The sequence below is a fragment of the Arachis stenosperma genome, chromosome 10 (genome assembly GCF_014773155.1).
Source record: "Arachis stenosperma cultivar V10309 chromosome 10, arast.V10309.gnm1.PFL2, whole genome shotgun sequence".
In the NCBI taxonomy this organism is placed as follows: Eukaryota; Viridiplantae; Streptophyta; class Magnoliopsida; order Fabales; family Fabaceae; genus Arachis; species Arachis stenosperma.
Window position 1 is genome coordinate 31,067,647 of NC_080386.1, and position 13,583 is coordinate 31,081,229.

A 13,583-nucleotide genomic window follows, 5' to 3' on the forward strand; every position below is an offset into this window, starting at 1 on the left:
TTAGCAAAGACTAACAAACAAACAAAAGACACACATATTTACATATGAACAATAGCCAATAATATAACACTATTGCAACTCCCCGGCAACAGTGCCATTAATTTGATAGCGAGAATTGCGTTGGTTAGGAATTTCTCTTATAGAAAGAAGAACTTCATTGTAAGCATAGCTCCAAACTAACGAACAACTCTTACATCAAACTAAATTTTTAGTTGTCACTAAGAACAAACCCCAAATAAGAATTAACTAGAGTATTTGGACTCCGGGTCGTCTCACAAGGAATTGCAATGAAGTGCTCAATTATTGGCTATGAAAATGCAAGGGGGTTTGATTTTATATTTTGACAAGAAAAGTAAATAACAAGATAGTAAATGAATAATGAACTAACAAAAGAAATAGAAAGGAACTCTTGGCTAGACATAGGTAATTGCGATCACCATCCTTGTCTACAAACCAAATATTGATAATTATGAGGAACCAAGCTCATTAAGTCTACCTCCAAAAGCTTTAAGTATGTATAATCTACTCCTAAGCTTGAGGTACGTCAAATGGCTTGATCAACATCAACCCATAAGGTCTAACCTCACTACTAATTAACCTAGTAGTAGGCTAGTGTCAATGACTATCAAGTTGATCACCAAGGATTCTCAAATCACCAATTCATTGAGACCCAATGACTCAAGGTCATTCAATTCCCTTAGCCTAGGCCAAGAGTAAAGGAAACTACTCAAAAACTAGTGAAAGCATTTTAACAAACACCTAGAGTGCAAGAAAAGTAAACATCACAAAATGCTAGAATTAGTAAAACCCATAACTATCATAAGCAAGAAATCAACAATAACAATGAAGATAAACATAGAAGAGCATGGAAACATAAAATTGCATTAAAGAAAAATAAGATCCAACAATTGTTCACAAACATAAAAGAGAGCAAAACAAGAAATTAACAAGAGAAACTAAAAAGATTAAGACAATAGAATACTAAAATATCAAGAGAGTTTAAATCAAAACAAGAATTGAAAGATGAATTTGAGAGAATTAAACCTAAACTACCCTAAATTCTAGAGAAAAGAGAGAGCTTCTCTCTCTAGAATTCTACCCTAAAACATGATGAAAAACTAAACTATGGCTACTTGGTTCATTCTCCCTTCAATCCTTGGGTTCAATAGCATTAGAAATGAGTTGGATTGGGCCCAAAATGAGCTAGAAATCGCTGGCCACGAGTTGCTCTTTAGTGAATCACGTGCATCATCAGTGCATCTGCGCACATGGTGCATGTGCACCCCTATACGTCAGGCAACTATGGCAAATTTTATATCATTTCGAAGTCCCAGATGTTAGCTTTCCAATGCAACTGAAATCGTCTCATTTAGACCTCTGTAGCTCAAGTTATAGTTGATTGAGTGCGAAGAGGTCAGGCTTGACAGCTTTACGGTTCCTTCATTTATTCATGAGTTCTCCCACTTTGCATGCTTTTCTTCTCACTTCTTCCATGCAATACTTGCCTTCTAAACCTGAAACCACTTAACAAACATATCAAGACATCGAATGAAATTAAAGTGAATTAAAATCACCAATTTTAGGGCCTAAAAGCATGTTTTCACATTTAAGCACAAATCAAGGGAGAATTGCAAAGCCATGCTATTTCATTGAATAAATGTGAGAAAAGGTGATAAAATTCCCCAAATTAAGCACAAGATAAACCACCAAATTGGGATTTATCAACTTCCACATCTCTGACAGCTGGAAACATCTGAAGCAGCCACTGTTTGTTTTCCCTTACCGTTCCCTTGGGACTCTTAATTCGTTGCAAAGTTATTCCGTCCTTGGGGAAAGTGTTGTGTGCATCCTCTCTCTATGACTTCCTTTCTCTATAGCCACCTTTTTCACACACTCTTCAGCAATTATGCTCTTGTTCACCAACTCTGAGAAAGTTCGGATCTCCATTGGTCCCACTAAACTTAAGATATCGCTCCGGAGCCCTCCTTCATACTTAATGCACTTTCATTCTTCGAAGTCTCCTGGAGCTCCCTGACACATACGGAAAAACCTGAATAGTTCTTCAAATTTGTCTATATACTCAGACACGGACATAGCACCCTGCTTCAGTTGCAGTAAGTCCAGTTCCTTGGCCGTCCTAGCAGAATTTGAAAAGTACTTTTTGTAAAATTCCACCTGGAAGGCATCCCAAGTGATAGGGTCACCACCTTGCTGCAGGAGACGTCAGGCTCCTTGCCACCAATGCAATGCTTCTCCAGTGAGCAGATAGGTAGCAAATTCAACATACCGCTCTTCAGGTACCAACTGCGCTTGCAATGCTTGCTCCAAAGCCCGAAACCAAGTATTGGCTTCAGTCGAATTGGTGGTTTCCTTGAACATAGGTGGATTAACCTTTAAGAAGGTTGCCAGTGTCATCAGGCCCTGGGCTCCACTTCTGTCATTGCCATTATTATTTATCTGTTGCCCAAGAGCCTCCGCAGTTGCCTAGGGGCATCTAGCCTAGGAATTTTCATCACACCACACGGTACTTAAATGAAACTTAAACCGTACCTCTTGAAGCCAAACCAATTGAGCCTCTTCTTTGGAAGTCTCCACTAACCTTAGCTCCAAGCCTCACCAAAGCTCATCAAGCAACACCAATCTCCCAATTGTGCACCAAAATCACCAAATACACTAACATAACCAATTTCACATATATACATTAACCTAGGGTTCATAAAATTGATAAATCACAAGGGTTTGAGCACTTCTTACCTCAGCACATATGAAATAAGGATAGAACACACTTAGAATCCATGATAGAGTATTCCTAATCAACCAAAATCACAAGATTTTAACACTAACTAACCCAAAAATGCATAGCAGTGGGGAAACTCAAAAACTGGGCAGAGATGAATAGAATACTGATGAGCGGATAATTTGTACGCTTTTTGGCATTGTTTTTAGTATGCTTTTAGTATGATCTAGTTAGTTTTTAGTATATTTTTATTAGTTTTTAGTTAAAATTCACTTTTCTGGACTTTACTATGAGTTTGTGTGTTTTTCTGTAATTTCAGGTATTTTCTGGCTGAAATTGAGGGACCTGAGCAAAAATCTGATCCAAAGACTGAAAAGGACTGCAGATGCTGTTGGATTCTGACCTTCCTGCACTCGAAGTGGATTTTCTGGAGCTACAGAAGCCCAATCGGCGCGCTCTCAACGGCGTTGGAAAGTAGACATCCTGGGCTTTCCATCAATATATAATAGTTCATACTTTGCCCAAGATTTGATGGCCCAAACCGGCGTTCAAAGTCACCTTCAGAATTCCCAGCGTTAAACGCCGGAACTGGCACCAAAGTGGGAGTTAAACGCCCAAACTGGCACAAAAGCTGGCGTTTAACTCCAAGAAGAGTCTCTACACGAAAATGCTTCAATGCTCAGCCCAAGCACACACCAAGTGGGCCCGGAAGTGGATTTTTATGTCATTTACTCATCTCTATACACCCTAGGCTACTAGTTCTCTATATATAGGACCTTTTACTATTGTATTTTCATCTTGGGATCTTAGATCATCTCTAGGTCTTTGAATCCTTTGATCATGTTTTGGGGGCTGGCCTCACGGCCATGCCTAGACCTTGTTCTTATGTATTTTCAACGGTGGAGTTTCTACACACCATAGATTAAGGTGTGGAGCTCTGCTGTACCTCGAGTATTAATGCAATTACTATTGTTCTTCTATTCAATTCAGCTTGTTCTTATTCCAAGATATCACTTGTTCTTCAACTTGATGAATGTGATGATCCGTGACACTCATCATCATTCTCACCTATGAACGTGTGACTGACAATCACCTCCGTTCTACCTTAGATTGGGTGAATATCTCTTGGATTCCTGATACACGATGCATGGTTGATCGCCTGACAACCGAGCGCTCGCTTGACAAACGAGCCAGCCATTCCGTGAGATCAGAGTCTTCGTGGTATAGGCAAGAACTAATGGCGGCATTCAAGAGAATCCGGAAGGTCTAACCTTGTCTGTGGTATTCTGAGTAGGATTCAATGATTGAATGACTGTGACGTGCTTCAAACTCCTGAGGGCGGGGCGTTAGTGACAGACGCAAAAGAATCACTGGATTCTATTCCGGCCCGATCGAGAACCGACAGCTGAATAGCCGTGCCGTGACAGGGTGCGTTGAACATTTCCACTGAGAGGATGGGAGGTAGCCACTGACAATGGTGAAACCCTTGCATAAGCTTGCCATGGAAAGGAGTAAGAAGGATTGGATGAAGACAGTAGGAAAGCAGAGAGACGGAAGGGACCAAGCATCTTCATACGCTTATCTGAAATTCCCACCATTGAATTACATAAGTATCTCTATCTTTATCTTTATGTTTTATTCATCATCTATACCCATTTGAGTCTGCCTGACTAAGATTTACAAGGTGACCATAGCTTGCTTCATACCAACAATCTCCGTGGGATCGACCCTTACTCGCGTAAGGTTTATTACTTGGACGACCCAGTGCACTTGCTGGTTAGTTGTGCGAAGTTGTAGTGATCACAATTTCGTCCACCAAGTTTTTGGCGCCGTTGCCGGGGATTGTTTCGAGTATGGACAACTGACGGTTCATCTTGTTGCTTAGATTAGGTATTTTTCAGAGTTCTTAAGAATGAATTCTAGTGTTTCAAGGTGATGTTCTTATCATCACCAAAGCTGATTGATCCTCATCAATTTAGCTCTTGAATGCAGTGTCCTGCTGAAGCTTGGCTATTCATGTCTAATTCCTTTAGACTGAAGCTTTAGACTAACATTGCATGATTCCTGGAATTCTCATTAAGAATTTTGATACCTTTATTTTCTTCTTCCACTTAATTTTCGAAAAAAAAAAACCAAAAAAAAAATTTTACAAAATCATGAAAAAAACCAAAAATATTTTATGTTTCTTGTTTGAGTCTAGTGTCTAATTTTAAGTTTGGTGTCTTGCATGCATTGTTTATTTGATCTTGGTTCTATTTTCAAGTCAATAGTACAGAGAACTGAAGATTCAGAACATGCAACAGAGGAATTACACAGAAAAAGCTGGGCGTTCAAAATGCCCAGTGAAGAAGGACAGACTGGCGTTTAAACGCCAGCCAGGGTGCCTGGCTGGGCGTTTAACGCCCAAAAAGGTAGTGCATTGGGCGTTAAACGCCAGAATGTGCACCATTCTGGGCGTTTAACGCCAGGATGGCACAAGAGGGAAGATTCTGTTTTCAATGCAAATTTTTTTCAAGTTTTCAAAGTTTTTCAAATTCAAATCTTTTTCAAATCAAATCTTTTCAATCAAATCTTTTTCAAAATCAATTTCTTTCCTTTTTCAAAGATACTTGCTAACAATTAATGATTTGATTGAACAATTCAAGTATGTTGCCTTTTCTGTTGAGAGAGGTTTAATGTTTGAATCATATCTTTTCTTGTTAGGCAAGTCATTAATTTTTAAAATCAAATCTTTTTAAAATTGTTTTCAAATCATATCTTGTCAATCATATCTTTCTAATCACATCTTTTTCAAAATAGTTTTCAATCATATCTTTTTAAATTCTAAATTCAAAATCTTTTTCTAAAATTACTTGATTTCTTCTCCATTCTTAGTTTTCGAAAATCAATTCAAGTTTTTCAAAATGTTTTTTTTTAAAAATCTTTTTAGTTAATTTTCGAAAAGTCTCTTCCCCTCTTCTCACATCCTTCTATTTATGGAGTATCACTCCTCCTCAATGCACAATTCGAACTCTGTCTCACTAAGTTCGAATTCTTCTACCTCTTTCTTCTATTTTTCTTTTCCTCTGACACCTCAAGGAATCTCTATACTGTGACATAGAGGATTCCATATTTTCTTGTTCTCTTCTCTTTCATATGAGCAGGAACAAAGACAAAGGCATTCTTGTTGAAGCTGACCCTGAACCTGAAAGGACCTTGAAGCGAAAGCTAAGAGAAGCTAAGGCACAATTCTCTGTAGAGGACCTAACCGAATTCTTCAAAGAAAAAGAACACATGGCAGTCGAAAACAACAACAATGCAAGGAAGGTGCTGGGTGACTTTACTGCACCTACTCCTGACTTCTATGGGAGAAGCATCTCTATCCCTGCCATTGGAGCAAACAACTTTGAGCTTAAGCCTCAATTAGTTTCTCTAATGCAACAGAATTGAAAGTTCCATGGACTTCCATTGGAAGATCCTCATCAGTTCTTAGCTGAATTCTTGCAAATCTGTGACACTGTCAAGACTAATGGGGTTGACCCTGAGGTCTACAGACTTATGCTATTCCCTTTTGCTGTAAGAGACAGAGCTAGAATATGGTTGGACTTACAACCTAAAGACAGCCTGAACTCTTGGGAAAAGCTAGTCAATGCCTTCTTGGCAAAGTTCTTTCCACCTCAAAAATTGAGTAAGCTTAGAGTGGAAGTCCAAACCTTCAGACAAAAGGATGGAGAATCCCTCTATGAAGCTTGGGAAAGATACAAACAATTAATCAGAAAATGTCCTTCTGACATGCTTTCTGAATGGAGCATCATAGGTATTTTCTATGATGGTCTCTCTGAACTATCCAAGATGTCTTTGGATAGCTCTGCTGGAGGATCTCTTCATCTGAAGAAGACGCCTGCAGAAGCTCAAGAACTAATTGAAATGGTTGCAAATAACCAATTCATGTACACTTCTGAAAGGAATCCTGTGAACAATGGGACAAATCAGAAGAAAGGAGTTCTTGAGATTGATACTCTGAATGCCATATTGGCTCAGAACAAGATATTGACTCAGCAAGTCAATTTGATTTCTCAAAGTCTGTCTGGAATGCAAAATGCACCAAGCAGTACTACGGATGCTTCATTTGAAGAAGAAGCTTATGATCCTGAGAACCCTTCAATGGAAGAGGTGAATTACATGGGAGAACCCTATGGAAACACCTATAATTCTTCATGGAGAAATCACCCAAATTTCTCATGGAAGGATCAAGAGAGACCTCAACAAGGTTTCAATAACAATAATGGTGGAAGAAACAGGTTTAGCAATGGCAAGCCTTTTCCATCATCTTCTCAGCAACAGACAGAGAATTCTAAGCAGAACCACTCTGACTTAGCAACCATGGTCTCTGATCTAATCAAAACCACTCAAAGTTTCATGACTAAAACAAGGTCCTCCATTAGGAATTTAGAGGCACAAGTGGGACAGCTGAGCAAGAAAATTACTGAACTCCCTCCTAGTACTCTTCCAAGCAATACAGAAGAAAATCCAAAAGGATAGTGCAAGGCCATCAACATGGCCGAATTTGGAGAGGAAAGAGAGGAAGTGAACGCCACTGAGGAAGACCTCAATGGGCATGCACTAGCCTCCACTGAGTTCCCCAATGAGGAACCATGGGAATCTGAAGCTCAAAATGAGACCATAGAGATTCTATTGGACCTACTTCTGCCATTCATAAGCTCTGATGAGTATTCTTCCTCTGAAGAGGATGAGTATGTCACTGAAGAGCAAGTTGCTAAATACCTTGGAGCAATCATGAAGCTAAATGACAAGTTATTTGGAAATGAGACTTGGGAGAACAAACCTCCTTTGCTCACCAAAGAACTGGATGACTTATCTAGGCAGAAATTACCTCAAAAGAGACAAGATCCTGGGAAGTTTTCAATACCTTGTACCATAGGCACCATGACCTTCAAGAAGGCTCTGTGTGACTTAGGGTCAAGTGTAAACCTCATGCCTCTATCTGTAATGGAGAAGTTAGGGATCTTTGAGGTGCAAGCTGCAAGAATCTCACTGGAGATGGCAGACAATTCAAGAAAACAAGCTTATGGACTTGTAGAGGATGTTCTGGTGAAAATTGAAGACCATTACATCCCCGTTGATTTCATAGTCCTAGAGACTGGGAAGTGCATGGATGAATCCATCATCCTTGGCAGACCCTTCCTAGCCACAGCTAAGGCTGTGATTGATGTTGATAGAGGTGAACTGATCATTCAAGTGAATGAGGAATCCTTTGTGTTTAAGGCTCAAGGATATCCCTCTGTCACCATGGAGAGGACACATGAAGAGCTTCTCTCAAAACAGAGTCAAACAGAGCCCCCACAATCAAACTCTAAGTTTGGTGTTGAGAGGCCACAACCAAACTCTAAGTTTGGTGTTGAACCCCCACATTCAAACTCTAAGTTTGGTGTTGGGAGGTTCCAACATTGCTCTGAGCATCTGTGAGGCTCCATGAGAGCCCACTGTCAAGCTACTGACATTAAAGAAGCGCTTGTTGGGAGGCAACCCAATCTTACTATATTTTATCTATTTCCCTTTGTTATTTTATGTTTTCTGTAGGTTGATGATCATGAGAAGTCACAAAATCAATTGAAAAAGCAAAAACAAAATGAAAAACAGAAAGAAAAATAGCACACCTTGGAGGAAGAACCTACTGGCGTTTAAACGCCAGTAAGGCTAGCAGGTGGGCGTTTAATGCCCAGTCTGGCACCATTCTCGGCGTTTATCGCCAGAAAGGGGCACCAGACTGGCGTTAAACGCCAGGAAAAGGCAAGAACCTGGCGTTAAACGCCAGAAATGGGCACCAGCCCGGCGTTTAATGCCAGAATTGGCTCAAAACGCATTTTTGCATGCCATTTAGTGTAGGGATGACTTTTCCTTGACACCTCAGGATCTGTGGACCCCACAGGATCCCCACCTACCCCACCACCCTCTCTCTTTTTCTCTACCCATTCACCAATCACCTCTACCACTTTTCCCCAAAAACCCCTCACCTATCAAATCCCACTATCCTCTTCACCACTCACATCCCTCCTTCATTTTCACACACCCTAAACACTACTTCTTCCCCCTTTGGCTGCAACATAAGCCTCCTTCATATCCTCCATTTTCTTCTTCTTCTACTCTCTTCTTTCTTCTTTTGCTCGAGGACGAGCAAACCTTTTAAGTTTGGTGTGGTAAAAGCATTGCTTTTTGTTTTTCCATAACCATTTATGGCATCCAAGGCCGGAGAAACCTCTAGAAAGAGGAAAGGGAAGGCAAAAGCTTCTACCTCCGAGTCATGAGAGATGGAGAGATTCATCTCAAGGGTGCATCAAGACCACTTCTTTGAAGTTGTGGCCATGAAGAAGGGTCAACTTTGATCAAAAGGTTGGACCACGTCCTCATAGATATCTGTGAAGAGGATGCCCAATGGAAGAGAAATTCAAGAGGGAAGCCGGTTCAACTGAGAAGGCATGACCTCAAGCCCATTGATGAGCGGATAATTTGTACGCTTTTTGGCATTGTTTTTAGTATGTTTTTAGTATGATCTAGTTAGTTTTTAGTATATTTTTATTAGTTTTTAGTTAAAATTCACTTTTCTGGACTTTACTATGAGTTTGTGTGTTTTTCTGTGATTTCAGGTATTTTCTGGCTGAAATTGAGGGACCTGAGCAAAAATCTGATCCAGAGACTCAAAAGGACTGCAGATGCTGTTGGATTCTGACCTCCCTGCACTCGAAGTGGATTTTCTGGAGCTACAGAAGCCCAATTGGCGCGCTCTCAACGGCGTTGGAAAGTAGACATCCTGGGCTTTCCAGCAATATATGATAGTCCATACTTTGCCCAAGATTTTATGGCCCAAACCGGCGTTCAAAGTCACCCTCAGGAATTCCAGCGTTAAACGCCGGAACTGGCACCTAAATGGGAGTTAAACGCCCAAACTGGCATAAAAGCTGGCGTTTAACTCCAAGGAGAGTCTCTACACGAAAATGCTTCATTGCTCAGCCCAAGCACACACCAAGTGGGCCCGGAAGTGGATTTTTATGTCATTTACTCATCTTTGTACACCTTAGGCTACTAGTTTTCTATAAGTAGGACCTTTTACTATTGTATTAGACATCTTGAGATCTTTGAATCTTTTGATCACTGGGAGGCTGGCCTCAAGGCCATGCCTAGACCTTGTTCTTATGTATTTTCAATGGTGGAGTTTCTACACACCATAGATTAAGGTGTGGAGCTCTGCTGTACCTCGAGTATTAATGCAATTACTATTGTTCTTCTATTCAATTCCGCTTGTTCTTGTTCCAAGATATCACTTGTTCTTCAACTTGATGAATGTGATGATCCGTGACACTCATCATCATTCTCACTCATGAACAAGGTGACTGACAACCACTCTTGTTCTACAAGCAATCAAGGCTCTAGTGTTTATCTCTTGGATTCCTGATACACGATGCATGGTTGATCGCCTGACAACCGAGTGCTCGCCTGACAAACGAGCCAGCCATTCCGTGAGATCAGAGTCTCCGTGGTATAGGCGAGAACTGATGGCGGCATTCAAGAGAATCCGGAAGGTCTAACCTTGTCTGTGGTATTCTGAGTAGGATTCAATGATTGAATGACTGTGACGTGCTTCAAACTCCTAGCAGGCGGGGCGTTAGTGACAGACGCAAAAAGATCGATGGATTTTATTCCGGCCTGACCGAGAACCGACAGCTGATTAGCCATATGCTGTGACAGAGCATAGGAACATTTTCACTGAGAGGATGAGAGGTAGCCACTGACAACGGTGAAACCCTACATGAGCTTGCCATGGAAAGGAGTAAGAAGGATTGGATGAAGACTGTAGGAAAGCAGAGAGACGGAAGGGAAGGCATCTTCATACGCTTATCTGAAGCTCTCACCAATGATATACATAAGTACCTCTATCTTTATCTTTATGCTTTATTCGTTTATCACTATACCCATTTGAGTCTGCCTGACTGAGATTTACAAGGTGACCATAGCTTGCTTCATACCAACAATCTCCGTGGGATCGACCCTTACTTGCGTAAGGTTTATTACTTGGACGACCCAGTGCACTTGCTGGTTAGTTGTGCGAAGTTGTGTTTATGCCATGGTATTGAGCACCAAGTTTTTGGATTCATTACCAGGGATTGTTTTGTGTAAAAGTAGTGATCACAATTTCGTGCACCAAGTTTTTGGCGCCGTTGCCGGGGATTGTGTTTGTGTATGGACAACTGATGGTTCATCTTGTTGCTTAGATTAGGTATTATTTTTCTTCAGAGTTCTTAAGAATGAATTCTAGTGTTTCAAGGTGATGTTCTTATCATCACCAAAGCTGATTGATCATCATCAATTTAGCTCTTGAATGCAATGTCCTGCTGAAGCTTAGCTAGCTATGTCTAATTCCTTTAGACTAAAGCTTTAGACTAACATTGCATGATTCCTGGAATTCTCATTAAGAATTTTGATACCTTTATTTTCTTCTTCCACTTAATTTTCGAAAAATCCAAAAAAAAAATTTACAAAATCATAAAAACAAAAAAAATATTTCTTGTTTAAATCTAGTGTCTCATTTTAAGTTTGGTGTCAATTGCATGTTTCTGTTCTTCTTGCATTTTTCAAATTTATGCATGTGTCTTCATTTATCTTCAAGTTGTTCTTGATGATTTCCTTGTTTTGATCTTTGAATTCTATTGACTTGAGTGTTTTGTTATTTCTTATGTGCATTCTCATTTTGTTAGTGTCAATAGTATACAAACTGCTAAGTTTGGTGTCTTGCATGCATTGTTATTTGATTTTAGTTGCATTTTGATTATTCCTCATTATTAAAAATCCAAAAATATTTTTAATTTGTGTCTTTTCAAGTCAATAATACAGAGAATTAAAGATTCAGAACATACTGCAGAGGAATTATACAGAAAAAGCTGGGCATTTAAAAATGCCCAGTGAAGAAGACAGACTGGCGTTTAAACGCCAGCCAGGGTACCTGGCTGGGCGTTTAACGCCCAAAAGGGTAGAGTTTTGGGCGTTAAACGCCAGAATGTGCACCATTCTGGGCGTTTAACGCCAGGATGGCACAAGGGGGAAGATTTTGTTTTCAAAATCAATTTTTTTTCAAGTTTTCAAAGTTTTTCAAAATCAAATCTTTTTCAAATCATATCTTTTCAATCAAATGTTTTCAAAATCAATTTCTTTCCTTTTTCAAAGATACTTACTAACAATTAATGATTTGATTAAACATTTTAAGTATGTTGCCTTTTCTGTTGAGAAAGGTTTAATGTTTGAATCATATCTTTTCTTGTTAGGCAAGTCATTAATTTTTAAAATCAAATCTTTTTAAAATTGTTTTCAAATCATATCTTTTTAATCACATCTTTTAGAAACCAATCATATCTTCTCAACCACATCTTTTTCAAAATAGTTTTCAATCAAATCTTTTTAATTTCTAATTTCAAAATCTTTTTCAAAAATCACTTTACTTCTTTCCCACTTTTGTTTTCGAAAATCAATTAGTGTTTTTCAAAATGTTTTCAAAATCTTTTACTTAATTTTCGAAAATTACTTCCCTTCTTCTCACATCCTTCTATTTATGAACTAACTCTATTCCTTAATGCAAAATTCGAACTCCATCTTCTTTGATAAGTTCGAATTTTCTACTTCTGTCTTATACTTTTCTTTTCCTCTGACACCTCAAGGAATCTCTATACTGTGACATAGAGGATTCCACATTTTCTTGTTCTCTTCTCTTTCATATGAGCAGGAGCAGAGACAAAGGCATTCTTGTTGAAGCTGACCCTGAACCTGAAAGGACCTTGAAGCGAAAGCTAAGAGAAGCTAAGGCACAACTCTCTGTTGAGGACCTGACCGAATTCTTCAAAGAAGAAGAACCTATGGCAACCGAAAACAACAACAATGCCAACAATGCAAGGAAGGTGCTGGGTGACTTTACTGCACCTACTCCCGACTTCTATGGGAGAAGCATCTCTATCCCTGCCATTGGAGCAAACAACTTTGAGCTTAAGCCTCAATTAGTTTCTCTAATGCAACAGAATTGCAAGTTCCATGGACTTCCATTGGAAGATCCTCATCAGTTTTTAGCTGAGTTCTTGCAAATCTGTGACACAGTCAAGACTAATGGGGTTGACCCTGAGGTCTACAGACTGATGCTATTCCCTTTTGCTGTAAGAGACAGAGCTAGAATATGGTTGGACTCACAACCTAAAGAAAGCCTGGACTCTTGGGAAAAGCTAGTCAATGCCTTCTTGGCAAAGTTCTTTCCACCTCAAAAATTGAGTAAGCTTAGAGTGGAAGTCCAAACCTTCAGACAAAAGGATGGTGAATCCCTCTATGAAGCTTGGGAAAGATACAAACAATTAATCAGAAAGTGTCCCTCAGACATGCTTTCTGAATGGAGCATCATAGGTATTTTCAATGATAGTCTCTCTGAACTATCCAAGATGTCTTTGGATAGCTCTGCTGGAGGATCTCTTCATCTGAAGAAGACGCCTACAGAGGCTCAAGAGCTCATTGAAATGGTTGCAAATAACTAATTCATGTACACTTCTGAAAGAAATCCTGTGAACAATGGGACAAGTCAGAAGAAAGGAGTTCTTGAGATTGATACTCTGAATGCCATTTTGGCTCAGAACAAGATATTGACTCAACAAGTCAATTTGATTTCTCAAAGTCTGTCTGGAATGCAAAATGCACCAAGCAGTACTAAGGATGCTTCATCTGAAGAAGAAGCTTATGATCCTGAGAATCCATCAATGGGAGAGGTGAATTACCTAGGAGAACCCTATGGAAACACCTATAATTCTTCATGGAGAAATCACCC

General features: G+C 39.6%; 2 non-coding genes across 2 annotated transcripts; both read right to left on the minus strand.

Annotated features, from left to right (window-relative positions):
• Positions 1 to 6,406: 6,406 nt before the first annotated feature.
• On the minus strand, positions 6,407 to 6,514 carry LOC130959774 (small nucleolar RNA R71). The gene has a single exon (XR_009078841.1). It is a non-coding gene; the product is annotated as a small nucleolar RNA R71 (small nucleolar RNA).
• Positions 6,515 to 13,041: 6,527 nt separating this feature from the next.
• LOC130959052 (small nucleolar RNA R71) lies at positions 13,042 to 13,149 on the minus strand. The gene has a single exon (XR_009078148.1). It is a non-coding gene; the product is annotated as a small nucleolar RNA R71 (small nucleolar RNA).
• Between the last annotated feature and the right edge of the window lie 434 nt (positions 13,150 to 13,583).